Below are 23,501 nucleotides of genomic sequence, written 5' to 3' on the forward strand. Positions count from 1 at the left end.
CCCACCAATTGCTGGCCATCTCTCTGCCTTTCGCCGGTGAGCAGCACTTTTGAATTGGCACGTGGGCGTTGAATTGAGCCCCAAGCTCATTGCAACTGACCCAGTCAGCCGGTGGATTCGCATTAAATTTACATGAGCGGTTGGACGATGAACAATCGCCAGTCAAATGCACAGCTCCCAGTCATTTCTGGGCCATCCGTCATCAGTGTCAGAGGCACAAAACCCATTTCATCTGCCCTGAGTGGAATTTCGATGGACATCGATTGGGCATCGTTTTGGGCCCCCAATTGTCAATTGTTAGTTAGCAGCGTGCCATTCCATTAGGCCAAAGCAGAATTAGTTTTCGTCAGCTGGTCGATCGGTCGGCGGCGATGTGGGACCAAAAATAAAAATACAATTTTGTTAATTGAAAAGCAACAACAGCCAAATGGGCAATACAAAATAGCCGTGGCAAAAGGCAAAGAGCACTGCAGTGGGGAAACTGAAGCTGAAGCTGATGCTGCTTTTTATACACATCTCTCGTCTCGTGGGCCGTGAACTTGAACGATTCGATATAAAAGCATTTAACAAGAGCGGCAGCAGCGCGGCCAGCAACAATTAAACGATATAAAAATAAAAACACCGAAATGTGTATATATAAGCATGTATAAGTATTTATAAAACCCACGACGCCAGCGGCCATAGATTGGGTCTGCCCTGCCGTTCTCAAATTGAATGAAAATAAATCATTGAAAATCCGCCGATGGATGGCAGGGCATGGCCTTGTTGACTCACTCAATCGAGTGCCAAGAGTGGAACCGAGAACTGCTGGAAAACCACCTGGATGTTCGAGTGCATTACGAAATGCTGCACAGCAAACAAAAATCGTTAAATGGAGCAATGTTCAAAGATGTTCTCCGAACACACATTTCAAATAATATAGATGACATTAAAACCCAAATTTAAACGTTCAAAGAGATATCTCTTGAACAGAAGCATAGCATACAAGAAGAATATGTGATTTGCTTAGTATAAAATATAATTACTAAAAATATGTGTCTGTATTGTACCAAATATTAAATCTTAGGCCATGCTAGCATCCGCATTTGACACGTAGCTACACAACATTTTTAATATTCTTTATATTATAATAAAATATATATACTTTTTTTAATTCCCATTCTTAGAAAATAGATGAAGTCAAACGCTTCTGCTTTTTTGAATCTAAAACATTGTGTTTGGCCCTATAAAACCAGATTTGATTGTATCATTTCAGAGATTACCTTTATTAGGCATCATAAAGATACGCAGCAGATATGTGTGGTTGAGACTCTCTTGACATATCTGTTTTGTGTTTGATCCAATTTTTTTCCGGTGTGTTGTAAGTTTCTGATGTTTGCCTGAACCAGCGGTACTCATTCACACTTTACATGCCGGAACGCCACCGACTTAATGCATAATTGTTTGTGAAGCGAGCACAAAAGAAATATTCTAAGTACACACTCGTGCATTGCGGCAATATAAGTGCACCCAGACATTTAGACATTTGGAAGTACATAGACATATAGACATATAGACCCTATAGACCATAAGACAGAGGCAAATAACAGAGGCAGCTATGATATGAATTTCAATTTACAGTACGTGATCATGAGGCGCTCGCATTTTGTGTCGCTCACGTAGCCGCAGTCTTAACCACTAAAAATGCACTTATTAATAGGGAAGTAGATACTTGCAGCCATCCGAAGTTGAAACCGCGGTCAGTGATGATGGGGAATTTGTGAATGAATAGCACTACTGGAGTAGTGCCACTGACACTGACCACCACCCATTGAAGTGCCCGGCTTAGTGCTTCTCGGATCATAAAAGCAAATCAACTGTGATGGACTGCTCGGGCGATTGGAGCTAATTCAATTCAATAAAAGGCCATAACTCACACACTAGCACACTTGCAATTTCCGCGAAGCACTGTCTCTCTTTTTTTTTGTTAGTTACTTTATTGCTAATAAAAAGTGAACGAGTTTAATTTTAATAGCCAACTTTTTGACAGCCACCACGCCGCGCATGGGATAAAAAATGTGTTTTTATTGAAATGTGCAAACTGACTTATGTGGCCCAGTGCCAGTAAATAAAATGAAATAAAATTAATTGATGAAAATGAAAATTCCATCACGTCTTAATTGCCATCGCATTCAGAACACCCGCGGGCAAGTCCTACAAAGAGGCTGGGATATATCAATCAATATTACGTATACGACCTGTGTAAACGCAGTGCACTTGCAGTATTACCATTCGATAGTGACCGTTTCCGCGTTAGTGCGACTGTGATATCATCAAAATGAGCTCAGAACCCAGCGCCTATCCGATATCAGGCCCATAAAGGTTTGCCACAATAGAATTCCCTCAATTAGCATATCTTTGTTCCCAGAGTATATCGAATCCGATACGTGCGGATAAGGTAAATGTGCTGCATTAATATTTATGAGACCGGTCGGTCGATCGGTCGGTTGAAAAAAGTTTTTTTTTTGCGGTTCGCAGATACTAGCAAAAAATACGCACATACGTACACAAATTAATAATTAATTTTATGTTTATTATGGAGCGTGACACAGTATTTGTTCGTTCTACATCCCCCGCGGGGTACTTCGTTTTCACTTTTGTGTCCTATAAATCGCTGGACTACGGCATCTGTCAATTAAACGTAATATGTTGTAGTCGTAAAGCGCTGGTCATCAAACCATAAGGAGCCCCCCGAACAACAAGTGCAATCGTAATTACAAACGATAACTAGCCAGGGGAGCGGTGGCACACGCCATAAACACCACTAAGCTGTCATCGTGCCGTCGAATAATCTTGGCATTACAAAGTGGAGAGCCCAATTTTATTATAATCTGGCAAGCAAATCGAAACACTTCACACCCAGTAAACAAACAAAGCCCCCATGATTCTGCACCTCTCTCCACCTACCAATTGAAATTTGGATTCAACCACTAATGGGGGCCCATAGAATAGATAATTGGCCATAAAGCTCATCTGTGTCTGCCGCTGGCCAGGCATATTAAAATATAATTTGTATATCGTATATGGACCTGAGTCCAGCAGTATCTGTTTGCTATTTTTGCCCCCTTGTCTAATGTACGAGACATTTGGCATGGACAGAGTTAATAAACACTGAAATTGATTTCTGTACAGGCATTCTGTACTGACTTCCATAGCAGCTAAATGGAAGCAAATAAAGACGATTAGGCATACGCGAAAGGGTATGAATGAATGAATGAATGAATGAAGCCCGAAAAGTTCCGAGAAACTGGATAAATTAAATGCTAAACGTTGAGTGAGTGTTTGGATTACAAGTGAGGGTGTGACAAAACACCGACGTTGATTGACTAATAGCTCAATTACGAGCCAACCAAGAAGACTTTAAAACGTTTCAATTATGAAATCTGTTCAGCAGAAAAGTGAATTTATATAACAAGGAAAGCGCTTAAAATGGAAAACCAAAAACAAAGCATTTTATCTATAGTATCCATTTTATATTTTGGCATTTTGGCATTCTGCGTATTTAGAATATCATTTGCATTTTGGAGCACAATTATTTTCTGTGCATGAATGATTCGATGAGATCCATTTAAAAGGTGTATAAAGTGCCCTTCAAAATGTTTACAATTTCACATTTTCAGTTGAAACACTCTATGAAATAGGTCATGAATTAATAACGCATATGTTATTTGGCAACGCCTATTGAAAATAAGCCAAAGTGCAGTCCCCACCAACGGGTAGAACTCGAATGCGTTTGCACAAATACTTTCGATTTATAGTGCATTCAAAGCTGGCCAATCAAGTGTGAATATATATATATGTGCACGGCGCTGTAGTGACGGGCACTTGATGATGAGTGGGTTATATGGCACTCGGCCGACTGCAAATGGAAATTATTACAGTGCAAACATGGCGAATGCGTAATATTCAATTAATTTGATTTCGTTATTGCCGCTGCTACTGTTGCTGCTGCTACTGCTGCAGATGCTGACTCGGCTGCTGTGCAAAGTCAATTAAGAATTTAGTGCAATTCAAATTCAAATGTGCCCCGTCTTCCTGGGATTCCCGACACCCCGCGTTGATTAGTTTGTTCGCTTGTTTGCTCAATGCTGGAAAAATTATTGTAGCTTCCCATTTGGCCTTTTGAGCTTTGACAGAAATATAGCCTTGTAACCATGCCAAGCGGTGGAGAACTTAAATTATAGCCACGCCCACCGCCTGGCCGCCCCTTTTGGAGGAGTAGCGCAGTAATGCGGTTGCATGGCAAACTAATTAAAACTTGAGCGATTTCTTCAGTTGCCGCCTGCTTGCTTGTTTGTTTTCCCATCACTTCTTAAGCTTTTTTAAATTTTCATTTTTATTTTCATTTTCATTCATTTGCATTCGCAGGAGTGCTGCTGCAGCTTTGGCTTTAATTTTTAATTCATTTGCCTGAGCTATGTTCCGGGCAAAGAACTGCAAGTGCCTAAAAGGGATGAGTGGCAAAACACTCATGGGTTTCCCGTTACACTTGGGTGATTCTTAAACATTAATAATTTTAATTTAATTAATTAATTTTTACAAAAATTTAAAAAACACCTAATAGACATTCTTCTTTTATATATAACATTATTAGTTCCTGATATTTGATTCCCGTATTTAACTTTATAAATGTATAATTTTTCTTTTTTAATAATAAATTTAATTTACATAATAAAAAAAGCGAAAAAAAACAAAAACAATAGAAATTGAATAATGTTAATTGAGTATAAACATTTTTAAATAGAAAAAAGTAATAATAAAAAAATATTCTGTGAATTACGGTGCATCAAAAATTTTTATTCAAACACCCGGGTGCCTAGACACCCAGTTTTTAGCGGGTGCCATTAGAGTGCCAGTGGCTTGCTGCAGTTCCACTGTCCCACTGTCCCGCTGTCTGTTTCATTAGCATAACACTCTGTTGGCCTGACCCATTGCGGAGTTTTAAATTGAAATCTGCAGACTGTATAAATTATGAAATGAACTTTTTTAAGCTGGACCTTTGACACAGTCGGACTGCTCTAATTGACTTCCCTTGTGGAGGATTATCCTTACTTTTTTCTCTCTTTGGTAATGCCAGCTTCCTTTTCGGATTTTTTGGGAGCTGCAAATCTATCACGCATACGCACAGTGTTCACAAATCCCATCCCCGCCATCCAAGCCAAACTGTTCGTAAGCTGGTTATTCGAAAAAGTTCACTTTCCAGCTTGTGCGCTTTTTGTTTGCTTTTCATTGCCAAATCCTTTTTCGGCCCGAGCATATTCAACTTGGCTTTTAGGCTGGCAGCCCGTGTGTTTTTTGTGTATTTTTATTGACAGACGGACAGAGGCAGACAGGCGGAGAGGCAAAAGGAATGGCATAGCAAAGCGCATTTACTGCTCAATGCTCAGGTGTTGAGCCTGTCGTGTTATTCTTTCGTCCCCTCCTGATTTGCATACTTTTTCAACTATTTTCCATTTCCCATTTTCCCTGTATTTCGTTTATCTCCCACTGAGTGCCGCCAACCACCAGCCTCTGGCCAAAAAAATGGGCGAACCGAAGAGGTTTGAGTTCTGGCCCAAATTAAGCAGACAATTCAGCCCTCAAGTGCAGGCGCACACAGCATGAGGGAAATGTTGGCAACACCACCAACCGCTCAAGCAACCATCCCACCATTCTGGCCCAATCCTATCCGAACCCAACCCGTACCATACCATACCAATCCTATCCGGACAGATCTCTCCGTAGCCACAGTGGGCCATTAATTGCGTCGCGCTGGGGAAACCACAAAGCCGAGGCCAAGAACAGAACAAAGGGTTATCTTGACGGGGACGAAACCACAGTGGCAAGTGGGTGGGCTGGATGCGGGGATGGGTAACTGGATCTGAATGTGGTCATCAGATAATGTTAGTTAGTCGCTGCGACCAGGGCCCTTGCCATCTATCATAGTTTCGATCAAAAGTTCCCGTTTCGCCGTGACCCGTGTTGCGTTTAACATGTGTCGAAGTTTGCGCTTCAATGAGCTTTAACTATTTGATTTGTTTTGTCTCGTTTTATATTTGCCCTAATTTTTTTTTTTTTGGTTTTGTTAAAGCATAACACAGACGGTGATGGTGTTGTTGTCGGTGAACCAGAGACAACTGTGTCAAGTTCTTTTCACTTTCCTGCCTCTCGGCTTTTTTTTTTGGGTTTTGAGGGGGATGTTTCGGATACGGCTGTTGTGGTTGCCTTCGTGTCAAGTACTTTAAAATGTCTTGGTCTCACCACAAGCAAAAATATATATGTTTTTATTTTTACACCCCCTCAAAGGTTATTTAATTTCAAGCAGAGGCTTGAAGTGCACAACTCTGATGTGAGCAAACAAACAGCTTTAAATCTGTTGTTCAATCAATAATAGCATTTGTGGGCTTTTAGATAGCTAAATTGATCTTTTGTCGAAAAATTGTGCTGGTTATTATACCTATGCAAGACAAAAGTGACACAAAATAATAGATAAATGCTCGTTCTCAAATTTCTTATGGTAAAAACGTTTGAAATCGCCTATAAATAATTTGTTTCGGTTCAAATATCTGTATGCCATTGGGTTCAGTTTCATGGCTGACTGACTCCTGCTGTTGCTGTTACAAGCACACAATTGTCTCTGCCAAATTCACACACTTTTCAGCCAAGTTTGGCACGCACACTGAGCCAAGTTGGCTGTTTAAGCCGCTGTCTCGACGGAGTTTTAATTCTTGGACCGCTGTTACTGTATTCTGATATGCTGAGCAGGCCGCCGGACGACGACGACGACGACGACTGACAGGCAATTAAAAACGCCGGACAAGTGGGAGCCCCAAAAGCGCAGCTCCTTCGCCTCTGCAGGCCAATAAATCAGGACGCGGCGACAAGGGAAGGACATCAAACGGACACTTTGGCCGCGGGCAGTTGAATACAGTGCAGTTGAGTACAGTCCAAGTGAGAATTAAAAAGGGAAAATGGGCGAAAGGAGAAGGAGAATCTGTGTATATAAAATTCAATTAGAATTCTATTTTATTTTGCGCTTTTCTCTCAGCGCCTCCTTATCGCTTGCAGCTTTTCTAATCAAGCGGACAGACGGCGGGCATATCCTTCCTTCCCTCCTCGGCCCCCTTTGTTTCAGACGCCTTTTCTGCTGCCGTTTTCCGTTGTAATTCGAAGTTGGGAAAACGAGAAGCAGAAGCCCAGAGGCCATCAAATCAAGCGGAAGGAGAGCGGTCCCAACACAAGATTTTCACACTGCTTCATTTGTTCCACGGCGCCAACTTTCATTGCTTTTTGTGTGCGTGGGGGCTTTGAATACCTCTTAGCCGTGAAATACAAGGGTATATGGGCTTAACATATTTCCCAAATATTCATCGCTTTATGGGAGCGCATAACTTTTAATGCAAAGAATTGGACTTTAACTATAATCTAGATCTCATAGGAATATATGACATCCAATAATAAAATATAATATTTCGACATAATCAAGATTTTGCAGTCAGCAGAGGGTAGCTGTTATTCGAACCCTTCAAGCTCGCAGCCTACTCTCTTCGACGTGTAAGTATGTGTGTGTGTGTGTGAATGCTGTGGGCCTTGTCGATAATTTTCTGCCTTTCTACACACTCAATGGCTGCCTTTGACACAGCCAGAACATCTTCAGCGTGGCAGCGCTTTTGAAACCACAAATTACATTGAAAATTCCTGCTTGATTGAAGTTGATTGAGCAAGAAAATGCCGACAACGCCCCAGATTCGCCGTTGGTGTCCAAAGACATAGCACAACATCTCCGCATTTCCCCCGAGGAGTTGCTATTTAAGGTAAAGTTTTAAACACCTGTCGTTGAATATCGCCATATAAACCCACCCCCCACACCACCCATCTGGCCAACGACTCAATATCATTAAGTATGCGCGTTGGGGGGTGGTTATATGTGTGTTTGCTGGAACGGCCTGCGGTTATTTGCCGATTTAACGGGTATTTCCGATACAAGCCGCAAGCCAGCTTCGCCACTCGAAGCTCAAAGTATCATAATTAATGAGCCAGCCCACCTACAAACGCCCGCCCGCCCTCTACCGCAAAAACTAGGCGTGGCCGCTCGCCAAAGTGTAATCTCATTTAAATTGCATTTTCAACGGAGCCGACAGCAAAAATACAATTGCGTTAATTTCTGCATCGGACGTACTTTGGCCCGCCATTTTGCACTTCCTCTTTTGACCATTGAAGTTGAACGCAAATTTGGGCCTAATTTCGCTGTGATGGCAGTTTTGTTAATAGCACGTTATAATGATTTCCAGAAAGCCCTCTTAAATTTGATTTCCCATCAACGCCTATAAAAAGTGCAATCTGATAACCGAACTGTTGATTATAAACTTAGGACGAATGCAAAAATTAATTGAAATCGGCAGGCGTACTTAACACTGATTAGATTTCTATAACAGTGATTGTTTTGTAAGGTCTCCGGGTATTAAGTTATATTAATTATAAAATGTTTTAGAACTATATATATATATACTATATACTTTTGATTTGGAAACCAAAAGGTATATTAGAGCACTCAATTTCCAATAAAACAAGACCAAATTAGACAAATTAAATAATTGTCAGTTCATTCAAAACAAGAATAAGATGATTACTATATGTGTGCTATAATTACGGATCTAATATCACCTTCGATATCGCTAATAACCTACTCCACAATTAATTCAATTGAAATAATAATAACGCCAGACCGACTCAGAAAATTGCTCAAGTCAATCGGCTTAAGTCTTAACTCTCCCTCTGAGCTTCGGACACACATTATCGTCAGCTGAACTGTCGCTTATAGCTAAAGCTTACTGTATTTAATTTATGGATGCTGCAGATTGCTTTACGTATAAGCTGATTGCTAGATTATTGTGCAAACATTGGGTCCGTTTTGTCTGGCATATAACAAATCAATGGCATAAATGCCGGCAGACAGTATACACTCGAAATAAGACAAATACTAGATGCCTTGTTAATTAAAATCAAATATTATTTAGTCTGATACTCACCATTTGCCAAATGGATGTCGCAGATTTCCATAGCCAAAGAGCCATTGAGAGCCTGAAAGCCAAGTCAACAGCCAAACAAAACACACAGAAGTTATTCGAAACGGCTTTGGGGAAGCTGAATTTGCATTTGAAATCTTCCGAGTTTTTGGCTCCGAAGAGTGGAAATGCAAATCGAATAAATAGAAAGTAAATAGAAGGCACTGGCAAGCCAAATCACTCAGTGCACACAGAACGACTGATGGAGAGACAACCTTTAAAGAAATGACTTGCCATCATCCGCCCATTGTCATCATCATCATCGTCGTTGTCGTCATCGTCATCGCCCTCAAAGATTCTGTGGATGCGTTTGTTGTGGCTTTAAGTGTGTGTGACCCCAGGGGCATTGGCAGTGGGTTGGAAAAGTGGGTGGCAATAGTGTTTGCTGAGGAGGATGGGCTGGATTCTGGGAGGTGCAGAAATGCTGACTATGCTGCTCAGCCCGGTCATGTTGCGTGCCGAGCAGCTTAAGTCGTTATGAGATGACAATTTCTATACCGACTGAGCTGGGACTGTGACTGAGCTGCGGCCATATCAACACTTCCGTTTGGGATACACTGGACAAATTTGACATTCCTATTGTCTCTTTAAAAGTCACAGTTAGTTCACAAGAAGTGTGTAGATTGGGTTACACAATATCATTCTTGTAATTTTTATGACTGTATCATGGCACACAATTTATTGAATAATTTCTGTAATTACAATTACCAAAGAAAGCACTAAAATAGAATTAAACTAAGTTACCTTCATTTTAATTTGAGGATAAATTTAATATTATAGTTGTTTCATTTTCAATATGTGACGAATCACTTCCCTATTTTAAGACTACAGATATTAATGTAGAAACGTACCAATAATGTGAAATTTCAATTTATATGCTTCGCTATCACAAATTACAAAAATTACAATTCATAAAAAGAATACCTAAAATTCTGGCATTTAAATAAGCATTTCTATATTTCTTTTCTTTATTTACACTAAGCATTGGAACGCCAAAGATCGGGTTAACCTTCCCGCTGCTAATAGGCCATTGATCACCGCTTATGATATTTGTTTTATGTGTATTTCACTGCCCCCCAGAACATGAGCCCCCACTTCCACCCACCAGCTACTTTGATTGCAGTGCCCGGGGTACTTGGCATTACGGGTTTGTGTGTTATTTTGAGTGTGTGTGTGAGTGTGAGTGTTCGACTGTGGGTCTTGGCTTATAGATGAGTGGCTCTGCCGTCCGTGATTCGCTTTGGCTGTTCTTATTTATGTTATCGCTATCGTAGCGGCGGCGATAGCTTCTGTATGACTATTGCTCCCTCCAGCGTTGGGCCCTCGACTGTTGCATTTGCATTCAGCATTTCGCATTTCGCATTTGCACTGGGCACATAACAAATAACGCTGGTGATTGCGATTAGGGTTTGTGCATATTTCACTGCCTTTCGCTGAGCGTGTTTCTTTTCGAAAATATTTCTCCTTTGGCCATTTGGCATGTAAAACTGAACGGACGTGCGACGGCTGGCATTTTGCATTAGTTTTATACACGTGTATATAAATTTGCGCGACAACATTTTATTAATTGCACCCAATAATCACACAAACGAAACCGAAAAGCTTAAACGACGGCGCAACCAAAAGCGGAAAAACACAAGGGCAATGCGACAAGAGCAGATGCAATAATATTTTCTCGAAATATATAATATACATTTATATTATTTCCGCGAAGGCTGCTCACTTTTTTCTTTAATTTGATTTTCGCACAAGATTCTTTTTTCTTAAATTAACTGAAAAATGCATTTGGCGGCCCAGCGGAAGCGAGCGCACAATGTCACCGAATGGCGACGGCCAACGCTGCGTATACGCAATGGCACGCGCGCGCGACATTTACCGAAATTCATCCGCACCGTTGCCATCAGCAATCAATGCGCTTGTAATCTCCAGCTGTAATCATTTATTCCAGCTGCTTCTGCTGCTGCTGCTTCTTCCTCTACTTTCCCCCCCGTATTCTGTTCTTGGTAGATCCGAAGCAGAAAAAAGGGAAACAGAACCAGTACCAGTACAAGAATCGCAATCGGAATCTGTAGCGCGCCTATTTCCTCTCAGCATGCGACTGCGGCTGCCTTACGAATATTTTCACAAACGGGCCAAATTGGCGAGCGGACTGCGAACGGCGGACTCTGCGAACAGCGACTGCGACTGCGGCTGGCTGACAGACGAATGAACCACCGAATTTCCCTGAGCGCCGCACGAAGCTCGCCAGCTCGTTAACTCAAAGACTGAGAAACTCAAAACTCAGATACTCGGAAGCTCACGGATACACGGAAACACGGACACAATGACACACTTACAGGCTGCGTTCCCAGCTCGGAATGTGCCCCCAAAAACACGACTGCGAATACACACTCGGTCGACGCCGACGCCAACGCCTCTGCTCGGCAGCTGCTGCAGAGCTTCAACAGCGACGTCGGCTGCGCGCATGTTGCACTCAAAGTGGGCCGCCGCTCAGTCGCTCAAGCGCTCGCCCAGTCGCCCGCTCACCCACTCAAAGGCGAATCAAAAGCGAATGGCGACAAACGAGCGCTCGACTGTTAGCCAGCTGTTAACTGCTCGGCAGAGCGGCCTGTAAAAGTGTGTTAATGGGTTACAGCCGTTTACAGAGCTGTTGCTGTCGCAGACGAGGAGATGCTGTAAATGGAACAAAATGGCATTCTATCAACAGAGCTAACTTTCTCAGTCAGAAATAAGTCGAAAGACAAAAAAAAAATACTAGTACCTAATTAATTTAACAGTTCCATATTTATATTGAAGGATTATATAACTATCAACACTGTAAAAAAAAAAAACAGCGCGTAATTAACCCCCTGTATTCATCACTTCAAATCATTCTTTTATTAATAGAGCAGTTTATATACTTGCATATAAAACCTTTTCGTAACATGCACTAAATCGATTTGATAAGGTATATGTGAGTAAGATATGTATGTACATTCGATTTTGGAAAGCTGTTGCGCGGATGTTTTCCCCCGAGTATTGTTCCTGCTCGATGGAAATGTTACGCATACGCCATGCTGTCTGATTGTGCTTGTACTACAAGCGGCTCAATATTGGCGTGACAGCACGGTACTGCTGCCTAAGCCATTAAATGCATGACAAATTTGGCTTGTCAACAAGCGGAAGACGAGGCTAAAGTTTTCCCAACCATAAATTAGCGCTACGCAGGCCGCCCACGAAAAAGTCGCAAAGTAAATTCCAATTAAAATTTCAGCGTAAATTCCGCAAAATGTAAATTATTTGAAATGAAGTCGTCGTCGGTCGGTTGTCGCCGGTTGCTGTATGCTGGATGTTGGTTGTTGATTTGCTATAGCTTGTGGCAGCAGCCGCTTTCGTCGGTGTTTTTGCATCTGCGGTTGCGGCGCCGCCAGTCGACAAACACCCGTTGGTGGAAAAAGGGGACACACACAGCACACATCCCCCACGCAATATCATACCCCATCTCCCAACATCCATTTACCCATCCTGTACGTAATCACCCCTTTTTCAGCGCGTTCAGTTAAATTGTTTGTCCTCGCTTGACGTGCTCCCAGAATCCCGTCATCGAAATCCGAACTTACGGCCCAGGCAACTTGAAATTGCTTTGTGCTGGAATCCTTTAAGTAGACTATAAATACCACCATCCCTTCAACGCAGACCGAGGAAGACGAACGCCTTGCAGCGTTTTTGACATCAAACGTCTTCACCTCTCGGAACCTGCATGCACATCGCACATACATACATATATATAGATTGAATACATACAATATATATCCATCGATATATTGACGGCTGTCAGGAAAGTCTGGCGTTGCCAGCAGATATGCGCGCACACGTGGGACTATTAGACTTCAATAAATTCAATTTACACAAATTTCAAATCCAATGCCCAACCCCCCAACATGTTGGAACGCCCTTGGCAAAAGACGCAACTTGCATCCGCAAACAAATCAAAAGGCAAATATATAAAAACAAGGACCAAATCAACAGGGTCAGTGCGAATGCTAAATGCCCTTGACTTGAACATATATTTTATTTAAGGAAATTTAGTTTACTTTCGTCATAAATACTTGACTTAACTTTATCAAGATTTATATCTTTCGTAATGGGTTTTATTTATTTTACTTTTTGTACTTGCAATTAAATCATAAATCGCATTTGTTTGCACTTATGAAAAGAAAGCTAAAATGCTTTACATTGTATTCTTTTGGATAAAAGCTTTAATGGAAATGTGAAATTTATATCGTAAAGCGTAGATGCCAGTTAATCTTATTAGGGTATTTTTCGAGTAGAAGTCAATCCGTGTGCCAACACATACAATACATACAAGAAAATTTAAATTGGGCACACGTCGTAGGGCAAACATCAAGGGACCGGTCCCAAAAGGCCTTCCTCTGACCTCCGCCCCCAGACCCCATCCACATATTAGGCGTGTTTGCGGCAAAATAACCAAAAAGTATTGGCACAAGCCTTCAGCTGCATCTGTCAAGCATTTTCCGAGGGTCTAGCTACTGGTGGGTGCATGTGGGAAAGGATATGGCTGCACTAAGCGGATTCTGCTGGCGGGAGAAGGGATCCTCCTAAATTGTCATACCATGGAGACCATGGACCGGGGACCACAGCCCACGGCTGCCGATCAAATGCAGCTCAATATGCGGTGTTCGACGCCAAACTGTTTGCGCCAAAATCGAACGCTGCGTGGCATGCGGGCAGCATAGCAAATGACTTTTGATTGACATGTTTGACATTTTGCACGACTGGCAAAAATTGCTGGATCAGGATGGCCCCCTTTCGGCCACGCCCACATTTATTGCATTTTAAATGCGTCAGCATAATTCCCCAGTTTCTTTTTGAAATGAAACTCTGCGGAGGAGGCGATTGGACTGGGTGCACAGCGAAAAAATTGTGAGCATTTTATGCATATATTCGTAAGTTAATGCTTTAAGTCATCTTAAATTTAATTTGCCAACTTTTTAAGTAGCTATCCTGTTGAAATATATATTTGTTATTTCTTGCTGGTAGAAAATTCAAAAGCTTGCAGCTTTTCGGGGGGAAGAACTAACAATCCACACACGGAGCAACTATTCCATGTGCTCGTCTATCCCAAAAGGTTGCGGCTGCTTCAATTGCTCCAAAAAGAAAACAACCTCAAGGAGCCCTCGCCTGCGCATGCTTTCTTTAGCTGGTAAAAAGGAAAACAAAGAATCTGCCCCGTACACATGTGGGCGGCTTGCGGGCGGAGTGGGCGTGGCCGGGGTCGAAAGGAGGGGGCAGGGGCATGGGTTCTTATACACACAAACATTTGCACAGTTCAATGCACAATTGATGGCAACAAAGCGCAAATGGAAGCGGGGCTCCTAGAGCTCCACCACCAACAATATCCAGCATATGAGTGGATTATGGCCCAGCAGGCAATAGCAACCGATTCCACATATACATGTACATGCGATGCGTTGCGATTCCATTTCGTTTGCTTCACTAAATGATGGCAGACATGCGGTCAGCGGGTGCGGTGGTTGGCAGCTGCCAAAGGGCCACTAATGATGACTAAAGTCTATTAGGTCGGTCATATCAGCGGCTGCTGCCAAAGACAATGGCCTCCGAGAAGCGGACACAATTGGCCATCAACTGGGCCAATGGACAAAGCTGCAGGATCGAATTATTTGAATGCCGCTGGGTGAAGCACAGTTCAGACTAATGGAGATCTTAGCCACAGCAGAGAAAATTTCAGGAATATAATTTCAGAAACAATCAATGTCTTAAAATGTTCCCTGTGTAGCAAAACTAATTAATACTCCAAAGTTGGTTCAAGCTAAGTTTCGCTGGAAAGTTGTCGATTTTAATTTAATATAATATAGCACACTTTTCGGGGCGCTTTTGAGGTCCGACCCAATATAGCCATTGATTGAATCGATGGCCGCAACGCTATACGTTCAAAGGCTGTTTGACAATTTTGGGTTTTGTGCACTGCGGCCGCTGGCGAACATATTAAAATTATAATGCTCTACAAAACCCGATTACTGGCCGAAAATCATAATCGAATTATGAACCAACCAATGGTTGCCGCAAATCCATTTAATTGACTTTTGCACTGAACGGTGGAGCAAGGAGAGCAAATGCAATAACAATAATCGTGATAAACATGGCCATAATGTAATACGTATTTCGTGTGCCACAAAAGCAAAACCATTGCCTAGCCCCATGTGGCACCGGCTGCTTCCTGGACATTTGGGCACCTGTGAAGTCCAGCTGGGTCCAGCTGGGGAAGCCAACTAACGATGAGCAACAGAAAGCCATTTGACTAATGGATGCTGCTGCTCGTGCTGCTCCTGCTGGTCCTACTGCTCCAGTTGCTCCCACAACCAACTTGGCCCCAAGTCACAATCTCTGGCCGGCTTTCAGTGACGGTTTTGCCCTAGCTTTGGTTCGGCTTTTGGTTTTGGCTTGCTGGCCCACAGCCATTGCCCATATCCATGGGTGGCCAGGATGTGCCCTTCACCACCCCCTCCTATCCGTGCATCTCTGTGTGCGTGTGTGTGCGCTAGTCTGACTGTGTGATTTTGCGGATTTTGTCGAAATTACGAGCACGTGACAAAATCAACAAAATTAATTAATAAACTTTGTCAAGAATTTCCGTTGCTGTCGCCTCTTGTGACAGTTCTCATATCCAGCAATCCGGCAATCCCGAAATCCGTGTGTGTGTCTGTACGAGTATCTGGGTATCTGAGTTTCTGGGTTTTTGGATGTAGCACTTTGAACATGTGGTATTTGATTCTCTGTTTTTGATGGTGCGGTTCTAAATGCTGGCAATTTTATAGAACACAGCTAATATTCCAATCAAAGCCGAGCAGAATGTTCTTCATTAAAACCTTAGGCAATTGAATTACAAACTCGATGAAACTTTTTCGCCAGCCCAAAAGTTCTGCAAACATATTTGAGGCTGCCGCAAAGGAAACGGGAAATTTTCAGCACCAGACGTAAAATGATTTGATCAAGAGCTTTGTGCTGAAATGTACAAAATGAATAAAAGCTTTTTTCTACGCCTGTGGCACGCTTACATCTGCTATTGCCACCAACTATATATGTTTATGCTTAACTACTTAACACCACACCTCCTTTTTTTCGGCATCCAGAGAGCCGACACTCTGCTCATCCATGGAAAAACATAATTGTGCGCTTTTTTATGTGGCGTGGCCGTCTACAACATTTTCTATGGCTGTCATGTTGATATTACATTGCTTGTAAGCTGCTCCGCGAACGAAGTTCCCTTTTCTAGCTCTCCCCCGCTTTCCCTCTCTTTGCGTTAGCTCAACATTTTTATTTTATTATGCTGCCTGCATAATAATGCCACGCCCCACGCCTGCCGCCCTTCGCACTTGGCCAGCGTTATCTGCTGGCTCATAAAAATAAAGCGTTGCGCATTCTTTCACGCCATTTGCAGTTACTCTGATAAGAACTAGAGAGCTTCTTTAGCTTCTGCTGGCCCTGCTACTCCAGCTGTGACGCAGGGGGTGGGGTGGCGGTGGCGTAAATTCGGGCGGGTCAAAGGTCAGGCGAAAATTCCCTTTGTTTTGATATACGCCTGTCAATGTGCTAGCGATAACCGGGACCATTGCCCAAACCATTTTGGCACTTACATTGTAGTCTGAAAACTGAAGAAAATTATAATCACATATTGAGTTTGCTCATACTTTGCTTAAAGGTCAGATAGCTAAATTAATTTGAAGATTAAAAATTATGGATGCAGGTAATAGCTCATCATACAATACATATGACATTATTTCATTTGTTTCTAGATATAAGTCCGTTTCTCCCTGTGTACCTCCTTAACAGCTCTACTCCTCGCATGCTTCATTATCAAGTGCAAATAATAAATCATGACAAGCCTCGCCGCTCCAAACACACAATGCCCATAAGATGCAAGGGGTGTAAGCGGGAAGTGGACCAGGCCTCTAAGGCATAGAATAGATACAGATACAGATACAGCTTTGCCTTTGTTTGTTCATTTGTTTGCTCAGCAGATTTGTCCGCCTGCGAGTGTGAGTGTGGGTGTGTCTGTGTTTGTGTGCCGATGCGTTGTCTTTAGCCATTGTGCGGCATAATTAATCATAATTTGTGTGCGTTTTGCGGCAATTAATAATTTGTATGGCATTCGCAACTGACGCAGCTCGAAAGTTGATACACACAATCATAAGTGGTTTGAGTTCAAAACTTGCCAAGTAGGCAATTAAATTAAAGAGCTCCCCAGATACTAAGTCAGTGGGTTAATGAAAACCGCACATTTTCTTCGCTCATATTTCCGGGAAATTTTTTGAGAAACTGTCTAGCTAACTTTCGTCAATGTCATCGCGATCCTGTTTTGTGTCTGCTGCCGCATCGACTGCCTCATCTGTGGCTGCTCCTGATGTTTTCGGATAATTGAAAAAGTTAAAGTGCTCGAAACAGTGAATTTATACATTTCCCCCAGTGCCATAACTCATACGCAGCGTTGGCCCGATGAATGTCTAGGAAAAGTTTCACTGCGCTCAGCTCGTCGGTTTATTTTGAGTTTTGAAATGAATTGACTTTCAAGTGTGCCACAGTGTTTTGGTTTCTCTGCTGTTGCTGTTGCTTTTGCTTTTGCTGCTTGTGGTGCTTCTGCTGCCGTTGCAACAACTGAAATGCAGCCGGCTTTTTGTTTTGATTGCAGTTGGTGAACATAATTTATTACGGCGCAGTGCCTAGAGAAGCGAAACTTCCTGCAAGTTTCTGGCCAAAAACAAGAGGGCAACAAATGTGGACAGTGACGTTTCAGCAGGAAAATTGCAAATAAACCAATAGCCTCAACATCCCTTCTGTTCTATTCTGTTCTTCCTCATTTTTTCAGCTGCAAAAATTGCGTGCAAACTTTATATCGCATGCAGTTTTTTATTTTTTTTTTTGCTTGTTTATTTTTTGACTTTCTGCTTGATTTTTCAATTTCTGCACGACGGCAAAAAGTTGCCGGTAGTTGATGAATTTTTTCCCAGCTCGACTTTTGGCCCGGGGTGAGTTTAATTGACTGATTATTTCAGCCAGTGACTGGCAGCCATAGCCACAGCATCGACCACTCAATTACATGTGCATCGCGCAACTCCATGTCGACATTTGTTCATTACTGGTTTCATCGTCCCGGCTATTGATGGCCTGGCTTAAATCAAATGTACATAAGCCAACTTATGGACGGACAATGGAAATGCAGTTGCAAAACAATGACCAACACAATCGACAATAATTGCCACAAGCCCAAACACACGCACTATGCAAACACGCATTCGAATTGTCCTCGAAATTTGATGGCCAACGGAGCATTTTGTTTGTTTGCTGCGAAATTGGTTCGCCTAAGCTGAAATCAATTGATTCAGGGACAATGCATTGTAATGCATTCACCATCCATACAACAATCTATAAAACATGTGACCACAAGAACTCAGTGTGCTGATAAGACAACGGGCACTTACGTATTGATGGATGGAACGTGTGGTTTTATTCAGATTTTTCTGTTTGCCGCTTGTCATTTGATACGAATCGGGATATATTTTGCTAAATTCAATTGCATTTAATATTTTATGAGAAATAATCAGCAATTTCAAGCGGTTATGCCATTTCATAGATAGATCAAATGTGCCATCCTGGCTTGTATTTATTTAAACCTAAAATAATTATTTTTTGCTCTGTTCAAATTTTGCCGATATAGTGTTTTGTTTCGATTGGCTTATAAAAAAAACCTTTTAATCGCAAACAATATACTTTAAACCTATATAATAAGCCAACAATACAGCAACAAAGCAAAGGGAATCAAAATAAATTGTAGTATTAATGTAATGATTAAATTACATTGGGCATACATATAAAGTTTTAAAACGAAGCTAAGTTACAAAGTAAAATTGAAGCCATGTAAAATATATTTAGCATTCAAACTGAGTTTAAAAAATATATATATCACATACTTTTTAATTCGTAAGCATCCACATTCTTTTCTTCTATTTCCCGATAGGTTGTAGATACAATATCTTGGTGTGGAAAACAAAGCTGGAGACGGGCCGACCACTTTGACCTTTCTGCTCCGGCAAGTGTTAACTCAATTTAAATAAATTCAACTATCAACTCGGGCTCACCAGGCCGTGGCACTTTGGCCTCATAGAGAGGCAACGCACGTTTGCACGTTGCCATCGCAGGATGCCATAAAAAGGAGATTACCCAGGAGCCGGAGTCGCAGTCCTCGCCTTTCCTGCCAGCCTGTTCCCCATTAAATGGCGAGGATCCGAGAAGCAGCGTAACCTGCAGCCATGTCATGTGCAAATGAGCCAAATGCCGGGCCACAACAAAATGTAGAGCGATGGTGTGTCCCGGGCAATGGTGTGACTTCGTCAAGAGGACCTTTTCTTCGGGATGAGTGGAGAATTTCGGGGGGAGCAGGAATCCGGCTTGTTTATGGCACATTCCTATTCATTATGAGTACTTAGGTCAGAGCCTGGCCTCGAACATTACTTTTATTGCCCCCAACTGATGATGATTTCCATTTCTATTTCGGGCTGCCCGTCTGGATAAATGTGTGTATCCTATCCCTATTCCTATCCAGGACTCTAATCGTTGGAGTTACACGCAATTAATTCTGCTTTGTAATTAACCAAGGCCAGCCAGATTCCATGCTCCTGCTGCGGTTGCTGTGTGATTTTTTTTATGGTTCTGGTTTTTATGGGCATGCCCAAAGTCCATATAATTTATTGACAAATTTGCACATTTGCCACGCGGCGAAGCCCAGTCCCTGCCAATCTGTGGATGAGTGGGTGGACTCCGAGTGAAATGGCCGGGTGAAATGTGGGTGCCGGCGTGTGAAAATGTTGATTAGTGCACTCCGCCGGCAGACGCTAATGAGTCCGCCTGGGGGCGCAATGCCAACAAATTCCAATTCCAATTTGCGTCTCGAATCGGTCAAGTCACGCAAAGGCACCCAAATCGGGCAAATCGGCCAAAGGCAGCGGGGCACTAATAATAGCCATCGGTAATTACGCCCTAAGAGTTCTGTTCCGTACCACTCGCCCCTCTCATCGAGGTCTTTTGTTGTTGCGAATAATGAAAATTATAAGCAACTTCCGAATTTCATTATCGAAATTAGATGTTCCAATGGTGCTGCTGCTTTCATGGATAGAGCGAGCGCGCTGGCCTGATGGATTTTGCGGATGTTGAGGATGTTGCGCTAATTTGTCAACTGGCATAACGACGACAAACGACAAAGTGAAACTCATTGTGGGCGTAACCGGGCGCTTCCGAGCCTCTTGGCCTTGTCAAATTCAAATTGACTCATTAAAAATTAAGTTCCCCCTTATCCGCTCCCTTTTCCCCATCCAACCAAGCGGCTCAGCAGCAGATTTGCTTTGTGAGTCACCAGCGGCTGGAGAAGGAATAGCAGTGCCACCAGGAGCAAAATCCACAGCAACGTTAACCAAATGATAAATAGCAAAATTAGATTTGACAGCAAAGCACGGGCCGCGTTTGGTTGGCAGCACAAATTGCAGCATTCATCTTGATTAAATTTCTGGTCCGCCGTTGGAGTTTTAATATTATTCCGTGCCCCGAGTTTAGCTGATTTGCTTGAGCCTGCTCTCTGATGTGGGGCAGCCGCAATTTAAATTGAGCTTTAAGAGCTGATTTCAAATGGAAACCACAGCTTTCCATCTTGCCGATGCATCGGTTGCTTCATCATTTGATTCGCCAGCAGATGGCATTTTCAGGAAGTCTTACCTTAAACTAAATTCACATCTAAATACCTCCTCTCAGCAGAGCTTAGGGGAATTATCATTGATTTAACATCAGTCACGTCATCATGCCACTTTCTAGATTCTAATCATAGCCAACTATCTACCAACTAACATAGACAACACACTTTCTAACTATGAATCAAATTTACTTCAAAATCTGTTTATATTTCAAAATGTTTGGTTGCCTATTGCTTGGGTTCTTACAGTTTACTCATTGCTAAAATGAACCAGTTAAGTAAGTGAAGTAAATCACCCTAACACATCTTGGTAAATATGATTTTAGAAATTCGCAACATTCGACTGGTAAGGACCACATTTATGAATTATGTCACTCAGGTTGTCGCCTGATTATTGGACAGGTGGGTCAACAGCTTTCAGGTGCAGACCTTCAAACGCCCAGCAATTAGCTGTCCTGCCTGCGATGGTCTGTGCACTCATGACAAAGCGATTCGGGCTCCATTATTCAGGCGGAGCTAGCCCTCTGCAACTCATAAATAACATCTTTGCTGCTTGAGTGGCATCGCATTTTGCTGCACACTTGTGTGTGAAATTTTTTGCGCATATATATCAGGGAGCACATGTTGCACTTTCAGCTGCACCATAACAGCAGCACCACCAATACATGGCTGGCTTCTCCGGTACGTGGCACATTTCATTGTGCCAGAGAGCTGGGGGAGATCGGGCGAAGCTGGCGTGTTAAATCAATTGGGAGCTTGTTGCTGGCTTACTTAGCTTCCGCTTTCGCTGGGTGGCAGGCTGGCTGGCAGGAGGAGGAGTAGGAGACGTCCTGCAGAATGCAGCATGCCGCATTCGCTGCCAGCACCACATGTGTGCTTCTTGTGCATTTTGTTCTTGCCATTTTTCATATTTCACTCCAGCCCCTCGTGCTGCACATGCCCCAGTTGTTATATGGCACTTTAATGATGCCCAAGGAACATGTCAGTTTACGAGTACGTTCCCATTAAAGCAAAGCCCACGGTGGAGGAGTCGGAGATTTTGGGTCCGGGATTGGCCTGCTCTCTTTCGCTCGATTTCCCATCAAATAATGCAGAAATATGCCCAGCTAACTGGGGGAAAAACGAAAACAGCAGGACCGTAAAGATGAAACAAAATTTTAAAATAAAAATCCCAAGACGAGGAAATCTGAGACGACCGGAAAGGTAGCGTAAGCTGACTGCCATTAAATGCGAAGGTCAGCGTGGCGTATACGCAATATTTTATGCCATTAACTGCGGTTGACTACATCGTACACTTGAGTTCGCATAAGTAGCAGTAGACATCTTTGATTCCGCCACCCAAGATGCCCGCCACCCACTTCCTTCCGTTTTGTACATATTCCGGGACAAATCGCTTCCTCGACGAGTTCCATTGTCCCTGATTGCATTTATATATGCTGCAATTGTGTGAGTGCGATGGTGTGGGTACGTGTTGGTGAGAGTATGTGTGTGTCTATGGGTGTTTTTTTGGGGTGGTGAGGGCTGAGTGTTGAGTGTTTGTGGGACAGCAGATTTCCACAATGTCAATCAGCGCCACGCAATCAGTTTATTCTATTTATCAGCCAAGCAGCTGACTGGCAATCCGCTCTGGGCGTTCGACAATGGCTCCGGCAAACACTGCAAATCCTTTGTGTACATAGCCATCGTCCACACATACGTAGATGCAAGAGTGTCTGTGTGAGTGCCGTGCACAGTGGCGGTAAAATTAATGGCACTGTCAAAGGAATTAATTCAGATTTTAATCAATTAAATTGCCTATTAATTGTTTTCGCTTAAATAAGCCTTTTGATGTTGAATAATGAGTGCTACCTATGAGTATTTATTAGTTTTAAATAAGATATTTAATGAAACTCTTTAACAAATTCCGTATTTAACATATTCCAATTCCAATTCCAATAAGCTGCATTTACCAACCAAATAACTATAAAGAGCGAAAAACCTTTTAAAAAGGTAAATTAAATGTTTATCACGTTTAATTCTTTGTTGTATAGTTAGTACGTGGAATCAGCTTGAAATCGAACCAATAAATAGATCTATTCACACTTTTTAGTATACCTTTATCAGAAGTTGCTATGTTCCTGTTAGATCTGTGTGACAACACAGGCGTTCCGGGAGCAAAGTGTAAATAAACAAATGCTCAGCAACAGTCAAGTGGACCGGACTGGCATCTGGGACTGACGAGTGCAGGACGTGCCACGGCCGGAGTATACGGAATCCAGAATCCGTTGGATCGGAGAAGCGCCATCGCCATGGCCACCTGAGTGGCGGGTAATAAAATGCGCATTTGTGCACGAAATTACGACAGTTTAGAGCTGTTGCTTCAGTTGGCAGCCGGATTGACTGGGATGCGGAGAACACGGCTCGGTTTGAAAGTATGTATGTAACTCCCAGGTGCCGGGCTCGTGCTCAACTGTCCGTGTTTTTAGCAGCGGACGTCCGTCGTAGAAGTTTCTTTATGTTCTCGCCGGCGGCCGCAAAGAGCCAACAAGTTTCGGCCAAGCAAAGTTATTTTCAATAAGCTGCTGCTGGCTAAAACTGCGAAAATCAACAGCACGGGAAAAGTTAGCAACTGTTTTTGCAGCTCCTGCCTAAGCGGCATTCATATCCTTCAACTAGGTTGGCAC

General features: G+C 42.6%; 1 protein-coding gene across 4 annotated transcripts in view, besides 1 other annotated feature; it reads right to left on the minus strand.

Annotated features, from left to right (window-relative positions):
* Octbeta2R (Octopamine beta2 receptor) overlaps positions 1–11,290 on the minus strand; it is a 45,101-nt gene extending 33,811 nt beyond the window's left edge. The window contains exon 1 of one of the 4 annotated variants that reach the window (NM_001316576.1): positions 10,075–10,669. The gene's annotated coding sequence lies outside the window, so the exon portion shown is untranslated. Of the gene's footprint in view, positions 1–9,047; positions 9,564–10,074; positions 10,670–10,959 lie in introns of those variants that run through there. The other 3 variants (NM_001260149.2, NM_001260148.1, NM_001260147.1) reach the window with 3 other exon arrangements.
* Positions 4,479–4,911: a mobile genetic element.
* Positions 11,291–23,501: the final 12,211 nt, after the last annotated feature.

The sequence above is a fragment of the Drosophila melanogaster genome, chromosome 3R (assembly GCF_000001215.4).
Source record: "Drosophila melanogaster chromosome 3R".
Lineage (NCBI taxonomy): Eukaryota > Metazoa > Arthropoda > Insecta > Diptera > Drosophilidae > Drosophila > Drosophila melanogaster.